The 12,031-nt window shown below is 38.2% G+C and overlaps 1 protein-coding gene across 2 annotated transcripts in view; it reads left to right on the forward strand.

Annotated features, from left to right (window-relative positions):
* Positions 1–12,031, forward strand: part of tox3 (TOX high mobility group box family member 3) — a 280,269-nt gene that overhangs the window by 78,938 nt on the left and 189,300 nt on the right. For both annotated transcript variants that reach the window (XM_025055555.1, XM_008310453.3), the window contains exon 8: positions 10,707–10,807. The gene's annotated coding sequence lies outside the window, so the exon portion shown is untranslated. The remainder of the gene's footprint in view (positions 1–10,706; positions 10,808–12,031) is intronic.

Consider the following 12,031-nt stretch of genomic DNA (forward strand, 5'->3'; position numbering starts at 1 on the left):
CTGTGTATGAAAGGCATCTTCCTACATTAGCTGGGGGTTGTAATTGATTAGCTACTTTGTGTGTAAGGAATAGATTAGAGCAGGGTTCTGAGAATTAAAGGATGTCATTCAACGAGAGAGTCGTTCTTCTGCTCCAGTGCTTATTAGTTTTTATTTTAAAAAAATGTTATGTTAGTGAAATTAACCAATAATAGGACTTTGCTGGTTAGAAGAGAGCCTAAATGTCAAAGAAATAAACATTAAATGAATGATTCCATCCACATCTTTACACTTTACACTGAGTATAAACATGATTCACCAGTTTCTGAAGATGCTGTTTGCTCTCTCTAACAGTAGTACACTCACTGTGACACGGCTCTAGTCAGAATCAATCTCTGGTCTCCATTTGTGCTTCATCAGCTGCTTGTTAGATTAAAGTTTATATTGTATCCCCCCCCTCCCCCCCACCTCATCCCTCTTCTTTATAGTGTGCAGTTTCAGTTGGGTAATAAGCAAATGTTGTCATCTGTAGATCAGCATTACAATAGCATTTTGTCAATGTATTCGCCACGTTACTGGGCCACGTACTGGGCCGACAAGCGGCTTCATTGTTTACTCCGCTGCCATCTCCTGGGCTGGCCTGCTTAGTCAGCACGCTCATCTTATCTGTATCTGGACTAACGCCAGCTGCAGATAGTTATAAGGAATGGAATTGCACTAATTAAGATCCTGTAACCTTATATGTTGAAACGCAATATGGTAAAATCTACCATTGGCATTCCCAGTATGTGGTCGGGGCTCATGCCTTTAGAAATTCCATAAAAGCCTTCTGAAATCATCCCTACTGGAAAGAGTAGAGGCCTCTGTGGTTCTGTGGTGACCCAGGCTCACCACAAGGCAAGATCGCATCCATGTCCTGGTTTTTTAATGTCTCCTCACAACTCCAAGTGCATTATCATCTGTGAAATACCAAACAAATTAAACCTAATGCATTGCATTTGGATTCAGTCACTCTCTTCATTATGGCCATAAGAAGCCAATGAGGTATTGCAAATATTTTATTGCCAAATTTAATGAAGCTGCAATTCTCCATTTGGACATGTAGGATATCTGCATATGCCAGCTCCCCACATTTGACTTGAATAAATCTATTCAGCAGACCGTGGTCCACTTTTAAGGCATGTTCCAGATGTATTAAAGTAACCTTAATCTTGTCCCACTTGCAGAACAAAAGTATGTATTTGATTCTAGTCTGCAGCTACACGTCGTCTGGGGTGAATATCTGTAATCGGTAAAAGCGTAAAGATAAAGAAAGGTAAAACCTTTGCAGGTTCACGGGTTTCTACCCCAAAGGCCAAACTTCACCTCGCCTAATGGAGTTGCAGATGTAATACATATTTATGGATAGTGAAAAGGTTTTTATGAGTATACATTTCCCCTTGCCCTTTACTACTGGTAAATGTTGTTGCTGGGCTTTGTTTGCTTGCACAGCACCAGTTGTGTGCTCCTGTTTTCTTTTTTATACCACATAATAATATATGTTCCTACTGAATATGTAATTAATACCTGCATTTCTTTAGTCCGTGCTTAAGGGAATAGTGCTGGCATGGACAAAGTCCCTGGCTGTACGGCAGCTGTGCTGCACTACTGCCATCTAGTGGAGTCTCTAAGACATGGGGCTGTTGCCAGGGAAGATTAATACATGTCATGTATCCTGGTCATGCTGACTTTCATAAGGCTTTAAGCCTTGAAAAATATGTCAGCGTTGGGAATTAAAATAAAAGACAACTAACTAGCAGTTAATTAGAAAAAAATAGTATTGCGAAAAATATTTTTAAGGTTTTTTTTTATTAAATTAGATAGTGGAAGTATTACAATTATACTTTAGAATATCAAAAGTTTTACGACGTTACCATTTTTGGTAGACAAAAATACACAGCGTCAACACAGTCGGCCCATTTTAACTGACATACTCTGTTTCATGAAAGACAACAGCACCATCATGTGGTAATTTAGGGGAAAGCGGAAAACCCACCTAAAACCCCAGACGTGTGATTTATCGTCTAAACGGAGATTAATAAAGAATTATTTATTATGCAGACAAATGCAGATTAGCTCTCAGCCACAAGAAGGATTGGTGGGACAGTCAGAAATTTAAACGCAGTGTAGCTGGGCCCCGGTAGTCATCAGTCAATTAAGAAGGTAAATAAAGCCAGATGTTGTTGGAGCACTATACTAAATGATGTTGTATATTATCTTTACTTCTTTCTCTCTGTGGCTGTGTGCAACAATGGATGCCCCGAGGATTCAGGGGAGGTATTCCGTTGGTTAATTTAACAACTTATTGTTTCTTTTAAAATAACTCCACTCATCGTTTATATCTCCATGTCCTTCAGCGGTACAGTTCTTCATCTGGGGCTGGTGTATGGGTTTTTACTGTGTCACCTATTAGGTGGATGGACATACTTTACCCTAGGTACAGTATTACAGTTTTCTATCATATAGAAGGTAACAAGAATGTGTGATGTTGATAAACCAGTGCAGTAAATCAAATCTGTGGCAGCACTACCTTCCCTTGAGCGAAGCAGTGGAACAAAATGAAGCAATATTTGAGTCACCTGGCTCTGCTGCTGCTTTTTGGCATCATCCAGCAGAGGTGCTGAAGAATGTTATGCTGGTGTGGTTTTCCTGTCCCCGGGTGAGTTGTACATCATCCTCTGTTTGCTGGAAAGCCACCGTTATTTTGTATTTGGCCCAGTGTTACTTCTACAGTGGAAACAATAGGTCCAATATATCGGTGTCCTTCAACAGAGTGGAACTGTGGAAGTGAACAAGCATTTCTCATCTGCCTCTGCAATATAGACTATTGCATTGTTCTCATGCAATACTGTGCTTTAGGCTGAACACAGCGGTCACACTGTGTTTCTCTTGGTCAATGTACAAAGGCTAATGATGTGTTTGTTGGATTCAAATACAAAACTAGCCAAGTTTTAAATGTCCTATTCATATTAAACCATCATCAACAGTGATATTTATTAAAAGCTCTGCAGTGGATTTTAAACACAGCACAGTAAAACATTCTTTGCTTCTAACATTCTTCCATAGCCACAGATAAAGTTTCACTTTTTGCACAATGCATCTATTTTTGAAAAGTGCTGTAGTTGCACATATACTTCAAAGTCATATATTTTACCAAATGAAACATTGATGTTGCCTCTAAAACCTCCATCCTTCTTACTACATGTTTCACCGACAATAGCACTTTGCCGGCAATTTGTTTCAGCCAAGATGTATGGTGTGATAAATATTTAAAATCAAATTTGGCAAAAAGACATAGATGGATGTGACACCCCAGGCTGTCGGGGGAGCCACACTCTGAACCACGGGGACGTCCCTGCACAACTCTCTTATAGCTATACAGCAACACACACACACACACACGGTCAAGCATGTACCTGTTGATTTGACTTTGTAGTTTTTAGTCTATCCTGACTTAGTCTTTCCAAAGACTTTGCTGGATTTTGTGCATACCTGAATGTATTTGTTTGTGTGAGTGAAAAACAAGAGCTACAGTACACTATAAAAAGTAATTACTCACACTTTGATGTTTAAGGATTTCAGGAAAAACACAGCATACAGTATTGCATTTGTATTACTTTGCAAGAACTTTTTATTAGCCTAGATTGGATTGAACTTTATTGATCACCACCTGGGGAAATTGTTGAATTGTTGCTCTGAATATTGTGTAAATACCACAGTATCTTGCAGTCTGTGAACCACTGCAAGATACTATGGTATTACACTCTACTCTGTAATCTTGATATAATAAGTTACATTTTTTGTGCATGAAAAAAAATGTTTATTTTCTACCTAATAACCACCAAACCACCAACTACCAAAACGATGTTCTGCAGTAACTATGAACCTAGTCATCTTGAGACAGATGAGTGTGTGAGGGTGAATCCTAGGTGATGCATGACCAGTGAAATGCTGCTCCATTTTTCACCATTTCACAGTAAGTCCTCACGTTCCTGGCCCTGCCACCTGCCCTGTGATGACTAATAGCCTCATCTTAAAGGCACATTGTATATAATCTGCTTGGGAACAGATGATGCTCCCTGTACTGTACCTGCATGGCCCCTGGAGCAGCTTTTTGTTAACCATTAAAAAGGTACATGAAAGTACCCGCTGTGGGAGTGCTTTGATAAATATGGCCTCGTCCCCGTCATCAATCAGAACAGCTGTGGTGAACGAGCTTTGCCTTTATTAAAGTTTGTGGGGAAAAAAGTAGCGTCTGTGGAGTTTAGTGAATTATACTTTACTTTCTCATAAGGGCAGTGTATTAGAGTTAAAAAACAAACTTGCATTAAAACAAGTTAGTGCTTCCTGCACCCAGGTAGTATGTTGCACAGTGACAACGACCATCTTGGTTTCCCTTTGGAAAGGAGAAAGAAGCACAGTATATTTTTGTTTTTTCCCCCACCATACCAATAAAATTAGTGATAGCAAAATGATTGCCTACAGAACCAAGTTACACTTTTCCACCAAACACTGACTGTGTTCCACAAACAAAGACATAGTGGTAACCTCAGTGTACTGCAGCATTGAGCAGCACAGGTGCAACCAATCACATTAATGATGACCAGACACCTAGGGTCCACGGTCAACCATTACGTTTTCTAGCAGATTGCTGTGGGCCACTTAAATGGAGCTAAACCATAATAGGTGTTAATACTCACACCTGCACTTCCACAGCAAGGACCCGTTGAACTTTCAACGTCAAATGTGTATTAGCTGTACTTTAAATGGGCTGTACCTGCAGCACCACGACTCGTCGATGGTCAGGGCTACAGTACATGTTCACAAACTGAGCAGAAACCTGAAGCAGAATTTCAACCGATCAATCAAATCATCTCTTTAAACCAGACTGTGTGCAACTGTAGGCACTGGGCAGCAAGTAGGAGCTACTTTTCCCCACTAGTATTGGACCTTTTTTGCCAGTATAGGAAATGAATGCCAGACGCAGTTTCCTCCCAACCCACAGTTGACCTTCTGGAGTTTAATTTCAGAACATTACCTGGGCAGTTGTCACCGTTTTGCCTGGTTTCCATTTAATAGTCTTCCAGTTATGGTTTCTGAGCTTAAGCCAACAACTATCCTTGTTTTTATAGATGTCAAGAATGAACAATTATGTTGTATTTTTTTAATATAACCATTAGTGGTTGATAGGGGGAAAAAAGAAAACTTTCATCCCAATCCTCTTATTATTTGTATTGTTTATTGTCTGTGAGTAAATTAAAATAATATTTATAATCAAACCTTATCTCAGATTTTGCATTCTCTAATTGTGTCAACTTTTTTTCTTGCAGGAAAACTGGGACACTTTTTTATTTTTAATTATTTTAAAGATATGTCTTGCACTTATTTACAGTTCCCTATCCTCTCACTTTTTCCATGATTTCTTCTTCTACCCTTCAATTGCCATTGTGGACACATTTTACCCCAGTCTCCGTGGTCACAGCAACAACACATCTCAGCATCTTAAATGCAGCTCTGCCTCAAGTCAATTTCATTTTGTTTCAGACCACAAATACAATACAATTCCATTTGGGTTCATATTATTTCTTCTTTCCACTTGTACTAGAACATAATTCCCATGTTCCAAGTTGGAAGTTTCAATTCAAATGACCACAAGGCCAAAATGTAGTAAAGTTGGAACAATCCCACCAACCATGATACAACCGTCTCTACGAAGTTACTTTGTTCTGTGGTTTTTAATGCACACACTTCATCATACAGCATTATTCTCAGATGTTTTTTTTAGTTTTTCCTATTTGAAGCCAAGTTACTTCCTAAAGCTTCTGTGACAATGTTTGCACACAAATTAGTACAAAGAAGTTGGAGGAAGGAGGAATGAAGGAAACTGAAAAAAGGAGCTTGAAAAGCAAGCTAAGCCACACACTGCTCCTGCACATCTTTTCGCTTATCTTAATAAGTAATGAGGCTGCCACAGGCTGACAATGAAGTATTTTGAGAATAGTTCTAATGTATGGCTGTGAAAGGAGTGGCTGGGCATTGATGTATGGCACAAACAGGCCTGGAAACAAGTGAAATATTAATGGGCTGTTTCCCAGGAGTTAATGTGGGATTTACCTGATTGCTTTAGTGAGAGACAGGGGCTCGGATGAAGGCCGTAGGATGGCAGGACAGGCAGATTAAAGTGTATGGATTATTTTGTAAAAATCGCCAGTTCTGCCACTTTCAGCCAAATGTTCAACCTAAACTGATGAAGCACTGTTTTAATTGGTAACATTTAAAATAAGTATTTCCCCCCTAATTAAGCAACATTATAAGACTTTTATTTCATTCAATGAGAATAATTTGACTTTTTTATCATTTCAAAATAGCAAAAGAACGGCTTTTTTATTATTGTACCAATGAGAAACAGAATACACCACCAGGGAGCAGCAGTGTTAAAGGAAGAGAGGTCATTGGGTTGGTGAAAGAGGAGAACGGTGGAGTTCTGCTGCTGTTGCTGTTTACACCATGTTCATATCACACATTAAAGATATCTATTAGGTCACTCCACAACACAATTGATGTATTTTTCATCTGAGAGGCTTGTGTGCCCTTCAGGTCCCATCACTTCAAACAGTTAGAAGTTGGTGATAGCAGGTTAGCCATAACGCATACACATACAGACAAATACATAAATAATAAATGAAATTAAACAATTCCTTAGTAGTTTCTGAAAAATAAATTTGTTAGCTTTTGTATTTCTCTGTGAAGTTATAATTTGAGTTTGTTTATTATTAATAATAATATAATTTTAACATAAGAAGTATTTATATTAATCTTTTTAATATACAAATATGCTTTAAATAAATGTACAGCTATGGTGGGTCAATGTCAAGTTTATTTATTTTTAGTTATTCATCGATTTTAATTGTTTATTAAATCATCTAATTTAAATAAGTCATTAAACAGGTAGGAACAAAGAAGATCTATAGTTTTATTAACACTTGCCTACAATTAATGCAAACCTTCTACCCGCAAATTAAAAAAAAAAAAAGCTACCACAAACATATTTTTTTGCTCAGCTTCTTTTGACAGGAATAGTAAAAAGGCTTTCTGTTCCAATGGTATGGTAAGAGTGGGCGTACAGTAATAGTTTAAGTGCCTTCCCCTGGAGAGAAGGCCTAAAACAACACTGACGCACAGAATTAAAAAGTTCCGTTCGAGAACGGCAGTGGCATCGCTGGATGCTTGGAAATGCCATTCAAGCACTGGAAAGGTCAATAGTTATAATAACTTTTGTTAGAGGAAAAAGAGAAGTTGGCTGTTCTGTCACAAATTGCTTCCAGATTCTTTCTTCCTTTTCTGGGGCAAGTTATTACCAAAATTGAGTGCAGAGACTGACACCATTTTAGTAAAATCATCCATTTCTCTTTGATGTGTGCAACGAGTGCTCTCCTAAATTTGAAACATGGCCCTCGTTTTTCGTCCATTTACCCACTTCTCTTTTGTTTCATGTATGGAATGAGTGTCCCTCTGGGAATTCTTAGTGCATGTGGTAAAGAAGGATTTTTGATTGACGGAAAATTGCCCAGTATTTCAAACAAATGACCTAGTTTTCCGTGGCCTCATCACATGGGTTCCTGTCTGATGTTACTTAGGAGAAATCATGCATTTAGTGCATATCTGTTCAGCACTGCAGATTTTAACCGTTGATAGGCAGCAGCTGTGACAGCTTGGTATAAGTTTTTTAACCAGTCATAATTGTGATGAGTATTTTCTTTTAGGGGGTTGCAGTTTTTCTTATTACTGTGCTGTAATGTGAAATGCATGTGGTAATTGTTAAAATAATTAATAATTAGTTTTTGTCCACATACATCAGGTCAATTTAGAGAAGATTTTAATTTTGATCACTTTCTCCAAACTTTAAATCACTCACATGGATAGTAAAGTGCTCTTTTTTAGAACGTGAAGCTATTCCCGCCATACAAACCCTTAAAGTCATACAACAGTTGAATCATTTTTATTAGGCCACATTAAGTGAAGCTGAGTTTTTCATCTCTAGCTAAGCTGTCAAAGTGGTTGGGGCTTTAAAATGTTAAATATGTTTACCGATGGAACACAATTGTGGTAGGTTGCAGTAATACACTTTAAATGGTACTCAAAACAAAACGCAGAGGTGAGGTAGAGGAACAGAGGAGAGAATTCAATAAATTAAACATCTAAAACATCAATTTAGCTTTTTGTCTGCTGTGTATGCACAGTTTTAGAAGTCAGTACAATGTGGTGTACAATTCAAAATGCTGAGGTGTATATTTGTGATGCTTTGTGTTTGTCTTGACCTGTGTGTTAGGACTAAATAGACTTGGTTCTGTAGTGATTAATGTGTGTCTGTTACAGTGATTATACACTGAGCACGTTTACATTAATTATAAACAATATTGTTCAGTTTCACTCAAACTTAACCTGTGTTTATAGCACCACCTAGGGGAGCAATTTGGACATTTTGCTTTATACAAAGTGAGACAGCTGTTACATATTTGCTCTTTAATTCAGTTGATTTTTATTAAAGCCTTTTGGTTGCAAAGCATCTCCTCATGGAGTAAATATTTACTGTCTACACGGTCACATCCATTAGTAGATAACCCTGTAGGTAAACACTGGCTTACAGTAGGAGTCTGTGCTGTGTTTATCTTCACAGTGTGCTGCTTCAGTAAGGGCTAATAATATGATCTTTTGCCCTTGCAATAATTTTTATTTCATTTAAAAAAATATCTGCATAAACTTCTATTTTATTAGCTGATATAACCTGCTATTATATCCTGTCCAAAGGTCCCATTTGTCAGCCTGAGGCTTTTCCCTATGTTCTCAATAGTGCTGCTTTAAATGAAAAGCAAATATTAATATTCGCTGGTGTTACTTTGGAATGTAAAATATGGGAGGCCCTGTCAGGGAGGTGAGATGCATTCCTGGCTGAATGACACATTTACGCTCCTTCTCTGGGCAGTCTTGTTTTTCAAAGGTCCCTCAGATGTTCATCACTGACCAAATGTCAGCTTCCTGTTTTTGTGTGTTATAAAAGTTGTAATCAAAGTAGGCTGGTATAAAAAATTAAAAAAAAAACCCTTGTTTTTTTAATGACTCTAGGTGAAAGAGCTTTGAGCATTTCTATTTTGTATCAGCATAAGGCGGTTTTTAGAGAAGCAACGTTCATTACCTGAAGTGATAACCTTATTTACAGCCTTTTATTGAAAGCACAATCATTCATCCACCGCCAGCAATATAGTTTTCGTGATTTTTGCTGATCCGTTAACACAATTTTCTTTTTTTATCAAAGTTTGACAAATTTGTTCAATAATTTAGATCCGTTGCTTAAAGCTACAAGAGCGAAGACAGAAAAACTGGTTAGTATTGAAGTGTTCTTATGAGAAGTAGTGAGAGTATGCTGTGTAATTTCAGTGGGATGGATGGCCTTCACATCACTGCCCTCACATTAGGAGGCCCATTACTGCATGGTGAGATGAAAGAGTCCTGGTAAATATGAAATGGGTGGTGCAGGGTGACATTAATAGAGTTAACCCAAGGACAGGGTGGGATCAAACGAGCCTCAACCATATTAAGCAATCTGTCTGTGTCTGATTGAAGAGAATGGCAGTGTATCCTGTTAACACACTGTTGTGTTGAGAGAGTGAGATGAGTAGAGAGAGAGAGAGATTGATGGATGCTTCATTTGACTCCTGATCAAGATGCGTGTCGCAAAAAAAATACACATACATATGCACATTTGTTGCTACTGTCAGCTCCTTTTTACACCAGCATTCTGTACTCTTTGTATTTTTGCAGAGCAGAGACTTGTCAGACACAAACCTCCACTTTGCATTTTTGCAGTGTTGAGGCAGCGGAGGCAGGCACTGGGAGCTCGTGAGCGTATGGTCTTTAATTAGATTCATTGTAGCGTAGGTTGTTTACCGTAACCCCTCCCTTCACCCCATGCTCCTGACAGCACCTCTGAAATATGGCACATTTGCTTGTTGGCTGTCTTCAACTTTGCTGTCCAGATTTAAAAGCATATTGGTGTTTATGCACTGAGAGCTATAATGATCCATCATACCATGTGGACCAGAGGGCCGGGTCCTCTGCTCCACATAAATAAATGGCAATTTGGCCATCTGCTTGGATTCTTTCTGTCTCCCTGGAGACCCCCATCTGCCTTTACATTATCAATTACAGTTCAGCGATGCTGCCACCCCCCTCACCCCCCCCCCCCCGCTCCCACTTACTTCAAACACTGCAAACATACACAAGCTAACATATTACTAGCATCACATCTACTCTGCAATACAAAAGAATGCACCTTTGCAATTTATTGAATCTAAGTAGGTTTTTTAAATAATCAATAAGAGTTTGTAGTCCTGCAAAAAAATAAAAATAAAATAAATATATATTTTTATAGTTATCAGTTAAACAAATGCAAACAGATTTTTATTTTTTAGTTTTTTTCCAATCTTAAAGAGAATTAATGCTACAATTTCACGAGAGAATTTACCTGTCAGTAGTACTGTTTATGCCTCTTTACCTGTTCTGCAGTTTAATTTGACTGTTCAGTTGAGACCAATTAGATAAGTAATGTTCAGATGTTTCATTTTGTCCTACGCAATATTATATAGTGTGATGTGTATTTTAACAAAATTTGTTTTTGTTTTTCTGCACAGTGCGGTGTTCTGCAGCTGATGAAGTTTACTCCCACAAATTGATGCAGAGAAAAACCTTCCACGGTTTCCAGGAAAAACCATCGAAATTCTCAGGGAAACAGGTATGTGTGGGAAGTGGACCCATGTCAAGTCCACAGTTCCTCATTAATATGGAAACAGGTGCTTTTTTTGCTGAGTTCATAAGCAGTTCACTAGCAGCCTGGAAGAAGTGCACTTTACAAGGCTGTTCAAAGATCTTTGACATCTGAGGAGAGCTGGTGAAGCCAATAATCCTACTTTCAGAATGTGAGTCTTTTCTCTGAGATCAATCTCAGATCGAAACATCAAATAGAACTGCTGCTTTTTCTCTTTTTAAACCCCCTCCTCCCCTAACGAAAAATCACTTACTAGATGGTATTAGACAAGCTGGCAAAAGTGTCATTACCGCTGGGAAGAGAGGATGGATAGATTTCCTTCAAACTCTGGAATATTCTTCAGTAATTCAAGTCCGTAGTTAGGAGTGCAGCATTACTAATAAAACTTGATCTGGGTCCAGCTCCATGCCCATGGGCCCAGAGAGAAGCAATTCACGAGAGTGGGCTTTCATGTTCATTTATGTATGACAACAAAGCCGGGATTAGGCCCAGTCCTTTCATCCACCAAGCATAAGACCAGTATTTTTATTTTTTTACCCACCCCCTGGGAAGGTTCTGCTGTTGCCTGAAGTCATTTTAGAAGTGTCATAACCATGTCGCTTTTTGTAGGTTTGCTGACCCCCCCGCTTGTGAAATCTGTGTGTGTATGTGAAAAATACCTCAACAGAAGTGACAACAATACATCACAAAAAGCTCTCTAAAATTATCTAACTTTACTAGAATATATTTTTGATCATATAAAGACCCCTTAATTTAACTTAGTTGTGCTGTTTATTTAAAATGAATTTTCTGTATGTACTGATAGGCAATGAGATTAATTATTTGTTGCCTGATCTGTAATCTGTACAGATTATGATGTTTATTCTGACAGCCAATTGTTTAATCTGTAGGTATTGATGCCATCATTTCTGGAGGCAAGAGTGGGTTCAGGTTAAATCCTAGATATGCACGGAATCATGTTTCATTTGTCTCTAAGGTTTATAAGTAGATTACCTTTTGTAATTCGTTTTGTTACACCAGTCAATAAGCGTCCAATGCAAATGTGGTTCATTTGTATTTGAATTGATGTCCTGTCCCCATTAACTTATGCCTCTAATGCATTCTGGTACATTAGTAAATAGACCTACTGGATTAATCATTAGTTCATTGGGATCATTTGCCTTCCTCGTGCTTTAATCGAATCTCTGACAT

Source organism: Cynoglossus semilaevis, chromosome 5 (assembly GCF_000523025.1).
Source record: "Cynoglossus semilaevis isolate Cse_v1.0 chromosome 5, Cse_v1.0, whole genome shotgun sequence".
NCBI classification, from domain to species: Eukaryota; Metazoa; Chordata; class Actinopteri; order Pleuronectiformes; family Cynoglossidae; genus Cynoglossus; species Cynoglossus semilaevis.